Raw genomic sequence first — 6000 nt, 5'->3', positions numbered from 1 at the left:
AACCCGTAGCAAGCCTAAACATTCATCATATAATCAATACATCAATATCATAAAGCTTATGCTCGGTGGCAACCAAAACTCCAACAACATAATATCATTAATGATAATCATACCAATGCTCGGTACCATCCCGAGACTCCAATAAATTTATATATAAATATTCAATCGATATGTACAAGTACAACATACAATAAACATCAACATACAGCGGTCAACCCAAGTAATTTACAGAACACTACTATGACTAATATGGTCTAGAGTTTAAAACATTTGTACGTATAAATTTGTATAAAATGACCTTCGAGAAGAAAGATTCGGAAGTGGCACAGCGCCCACAACGATAAAACTTGAAAGTGGAGATAACAACAGGGGTCAGTTAAAACTGAGTGAGTTCATATTATTATAAACAATTAATAAGTTGAAACCATCTAAACATTTTATAAACAGTTTAGCATTACGGATTATAATTGGAACCCTATTCCACAATATATATATATATATATATATATATATCATTACCTAAATCAATCATTGATTCAAAAGGCCTTGCATCCGAGAGCGGGCTCCACCGAGTTACCTCCGACCGCACTTAAACCACAAATAGGAGTCTTGAGAGCTGAATACAAATCGAGTTACCCTAACCACATATATGTTTCCAATATCGATACTCATACCTTTATTCAATCACAACCGGTGCGCACACAGTCCTATTGTCGCCCAATAAGAAGCACGTTCCAATATATCCAGAACAGTTATAAAAATGGTTGTAAAATATTTACATAATATATTTAACAAAATATATAAGTTACTTAATAAAAGTAAATAATAACATAAACTCACAACACGGGATTACTAAACTCAAACTCCACCATGCTTCATAAGCCATGATCCAACTTCGTCGCTCGAGTAGTAGACGGGTCTAGGAAACAAATACAAATTAATACACATTTAAAATAACACCAAGTCTAACTCTAGATAATTCTAGACAAGACTCAAAAACCAAATAAACCGACAAGAAAATCATAACAATTACTTAAACAACCGTTCCATCAACATATACTTAATCAACAATAGTTTTTGAGTTCTAGTTGAGCTCCATGGTTAAAAGTCATTTTCCGGAAAGCCTCTTTTATAAATTGAATGGTTATAATTCCTAAAACATCTCAACTTATAAAAATCATCGAGTTACCCGATTTATTACAACTACCAAGCTCAAATCCCAATTTGGGTGACTCAAGTCCAACCCATAATAACCATTCATAATACCTATTCATAACATTTTATAAATTCAGAAAATACAAATATAATATAATCCCAATCTTCAAAAAATAAGGAGCTCAACATAACCCAAGTCTCAAACACTAATCTCAAACTCTCATATGAGAAAGCCAATAATCTCATGCCAAAAGACTCAACATAAACATCAAATCATGTGAGACACAAGGCATACAACGATTCCACTCAAATTAACAAACCCAAATCAATCTATAACAGACATAGCATGGAATTTCCTCAAATCATCCATATGACAATAGCAAAACCATAATCTCAATATAGCATGGAATTCACACAATTCACATGTGGGTTATAGATAAAGCATAAACAGTGTACCAATCCAAATCTCAAGTTATAACATCAATCCAAATCATAATCTTAATGAACAATAAAAGAGGATTAAGACCTTACCTTTGTATACCTAGAACTCAAAAACAATAATAATAAAAGATTTGGAAAAACAAGCTTTGAATCCACCACTAATGGAAAACTGTAATATCCCGTAAAATTTTAATCTATTTTGCGATTAATTCCGGTAGTTTTTCGGGTCGTTTTCAGTACCGTGGTTCGATTCAAAGCTAATTAAATTTGGGGATCCGTTGGTTCGGTTGTGGTTCTACCAAAAAGGTTGAACCACACCTTTTGAATCAGGTCTCAAACGAGACCTGATTCAAAAAGCTGAGGTATAGTACGAGACCAAGAGGTCTCGTACGAGACATAGAGATTTTGGCCTGGTCTCGTTCGAGACCAGGCCAGTTTCGAACGAGAATCATGCCTAAATGGTTGTTCTCGTTTGAAACTATCCCCACCCTTGCGTGGGGGCAATTTTGTACTTTATTCTAACCTATTCCGACCTAGTTAAATACGAAACTTTCTACCCTAATTCATTCTCCACACTTCAGACAATCCGTAGCCGTCATTCTCTTCCATTTTCGCTGAGAAATCGTGGATCAAAATCCCTCTCAAAGTTTCAGCAAAAGCATCGGTAAGTGGTTCTAACAATTTCAATTTTGACATTAAACGACAATTCCGTATTTTTAATCGTTCTTGCTCGTTTCTAGATCGAAATTGATTCTGTTCGATCTCAGACATTGTGGACTCGATTCTCTACGTTCCCCTATCTCGTTTTTGTTGAACGGTACGCAATCGACCTCGTTTCAATCGCCGTACGGTTTATCGCTTTTAGTTTATTAATACTGTTCTTGGTTGCTATGGTTTCTGCCGAACCATTCCTTTTCATTTGGCTTGATCTTGTTATGTTTCATGGTGCTAGATCTTTAGGGTTGTGGTGATTCATAAACAAATTGATAGTGTGGTGTTAAATCTAGGCTTAATTCCTTAAAAAAACCCCACCTTGCACTTTTTTTTCGTTTATACTCTGACCTTGTAAAAACACCATTTGTACCCAATTTTGGGTTTTTATGTTTCATCTCTACCCAAAAGCATTAAATTGTACTTTTTTTATTTGGAAAAGAGTTTAAAACATACTTTTTTCTATTTTAAAATATACAAATAAATCCTTAAACTTAAAAAATAATCAAATACATCCAAATAATTAATTAATTTTTTTAATTTGATAAAATAATAAAAAATAATAAAAAATTATTATTATTTTTAATTTTTTTTTCGGAAATATTTTTTAAAAAGTTGAAAAAATTAAAAAAAATTCGAAATATTTTTTTAAAAAATTATTATTATTTTTAATTTTTTGAAAAAGATGGTATTTTTGTACTATTAATAACATTAATATCTAATTCGTATATAAGTTAAAAATGAAGGATTGTTTTAAACTTTTTTTTCAAATGAAAAGAGTACAATTTAATGCTTTTGGGTAGAGATGAAACATAAAAACTCAAAATTGGGTACAAATGGTGTTTTTATAAGGTCAGGTATAAACGGAAAAAAAATGTAAGGTGGGGGTTTTTTAAGAAATTAAGCCTTAAATCTATATGTTTGTCGCCGTTTTGAATTGTTGAATCCACGCCATAATCCTGCCATTTTTCTTATTCTGAAGTTCTACGGTTTTGCTTTTAAATGTAGGGTCTTTGATTATAATGAGTGACATGGTTATGATTTAAAATCATATTGAATTAGGAAGCTTTGAAATTCATAATTGTTATTTGCTAAGTCCTGCATATGATATTTTGTGAGTTCATATTAAGCTTAGGCGTGGTTTCTGTGTGCATTGAAGAAGATGGCGAAAATGCCATTATGGCCATTAAACTATTTTGACTAAATCAAATAAATTCTTAAAGTTTAACTTTACCTAATAATTTGAATTTTATTTTGATTTATAAATTTAATATTGAAAACGATAGTTAATTATAAAATTAGTTAATATAATTACTCGGGTAATTATATTTAAGTAAGAATATCAATTTGACATGAAATTGGTTAAATTACAATTTAGCCCTCGAACTTATTTTATAACTTAATTAAGGGGACTTTTGATTAGTAACTTTATATTTTGTTTTAATTATAAACAAAGGTAATTACTTTGATTTTAAATATCAAATTGGCTAAAGTACAGTTTAGTCCCTAATTGGCTAAAGTACAGTTTAGTCATTAATTGGATAAAGTACAGTTTAGTCACTAAACTTTAAACTTAAAATGGTTAGATTTTTGGGTTGTAACTTGGGTTACTTGCAATTGAAGTTATTGAGTTCTGCTTTTAAATGGATTATTATCTTATCGAATTATTTTAAAAATATAAACTCGGGTTTATATTTGATAAACATTTTGAGTCGGGTCAGACTTGGGTCACCTGACAAGTGAGGTTAGCTTGGTAGTTATTGGTAACTCGGCTAACCCACTATTTGGAAATTAATTATTATTTAAAGATTATTAAATAATATTTGTTAATCGGATTTTAAGCGAGAACTCAATAGACTTGTATTAATTGGGCTTTATTTACCTATTGGGTATTTTTGTGTTGTTTTGGATTGTTTATTCTCGACGTGTTAATTGTGCTAGTCCTATGTGCTGTCTAGTACTCTATAGAGTTAGGGTCTGTTTTTAATAATTATTTTATTTGTCTATACCCGTCTATTGTTCGTGCTCCATAGGCGAACCAGGATTAGTTGCTTGCCGGTTATCACGTGGATTAGCAAATAGTGAGTTTGTACTTACTATTTACCGCTTTATTAAGTAAATTGTTATTTTAAATATTAAATATATATACTGTACGTATATTTCGAACTGCTTTTATATTATGGCTCTTAGTTGGAACATGCTACCTAATGGGCATCATTAGAACTGCGTGCGCACCGGTAATGATCTGGGTAAGGTATTTACGGAAATGTGGTAACTCAGTGTGAGCGTAGCTCTCGGGAACAAATAGAGTAACTCGGTGTAGCACAGCTCTCGGGACTCTGGTTATGGTATAAGTGTGGTCAGTGGTAACTCGGTGTAGCTCAGCTCTCGGAACCAGACCTATTGGATTATGTTATTTATGTAGAATTGTGGATTAGGGTTCCAACTATTATTCGTAATATTGTTATTAAATGTTTTAAACGGTTTTAAAGGTTTTCCACTTAATAAATGTAGATAGTAGTATAAACTCATCTCAGTATATCTGACTCCGTTGTTTTCCCAATTTTTTTCAGGGTTATGATTTGAGAGAGTCGCTGGTCTCCGTTCTTTACTTTCTCGGAGGTTTTTATTATTTTGATAAATTGTAAAACTGTTTTATTCTTAGACCGCAGTAGTAACTAGACGTCTTTATTTTATTCTAGTTGTTGTCATATTGGTCTGACTGATTATTTATTGCTCTGGCATATTATATGATTATTCCGGATTATTTATGCTAAGCCGATTTAATACCATTATTGGAAAGCATGTTATTTTAAATGTTGAATATTATAACTGCTAGATTTAGGCTGAAGTCTCGGTTGCCCCCGATCATTGGTTTTCTACAGGTTTATGTGTTTGTATGTTAAATGAAAGGCTAGCTGCGGGTTTTGGTACTACATTATCCATACCCTAGCGCCGATCGCGATTCATGAAAATGGGTCATGACAAAAACACAATCAAGTCTTCAATACTAAATAATCTACAAGCAATTCAAGGTGATGAATCAATGGGTAAACTGCATCATACTTGCTTGCGTCAAGGATTGAAATACGAGGGCAAGGGAGAGTAAAACAAATGGTGGCTGAGGAAAAAATTAGGATTTTGTGTGAGTCTGGTGAGATTTGGCTCGCATAGGTCTTACCTATTTATAGACCTTCTGTCACACAAGTCAGGTGACATCCGAGACATGACCAAAAATTCATGTCTCGTCCGAGACACACAAGCCAAAACGCTTCGCACAAAAAAACATGCTTGGTTTCGTCTAAGACTCGATGGTGTCGTCTAACACATGAGTGCCACCAATATTTTGTCAAGAAAAACATGTTGTCGTCCAACACCAGGCCAAAACTGGTCGTACGTCGCAAAATGAAACTTCATAACTCAAACGACGAAAGTTTAACCGAAACACAAAACAACAAATCGAAACACATATCGAAACATATTGTATAAGGCAAGAAGTGTACGAAACCAACCAAAAAAATAAACCAAGAACATAAAAGATACTTCATATCATGCATACGGGTGAAAGAGTTACACCGAACTAGCTCCTATACGTCGAGAAACTAGCTGGAAGAAGACAACAAAACTGTTATGAAACTTATCAAAAACCTGATTAAAAACTACCAGGTCCTAGATAGAATCTTAGTTGATACT

This window comes from Mercurialis annua, linkage group LG7, assembly GCF_937616625.2.
Source record: "Mercurialis annua linkage group LG7, ddMerAnnu1.2, whole genome shotgun sequence".
Classification (NCBI taxonomy): domain Eukaryota; kingdom Viridiplantae; phylum Streptophyta; class Magnoliopsida; order Malpighiales; family Euphorbiaceae; genus Mercurialis; species Mercurialis annua.
The sequence above is the reverse complement of the archived record's forward strand: the minus strand, read 5'-3'. Positions refer to the sequence as shown.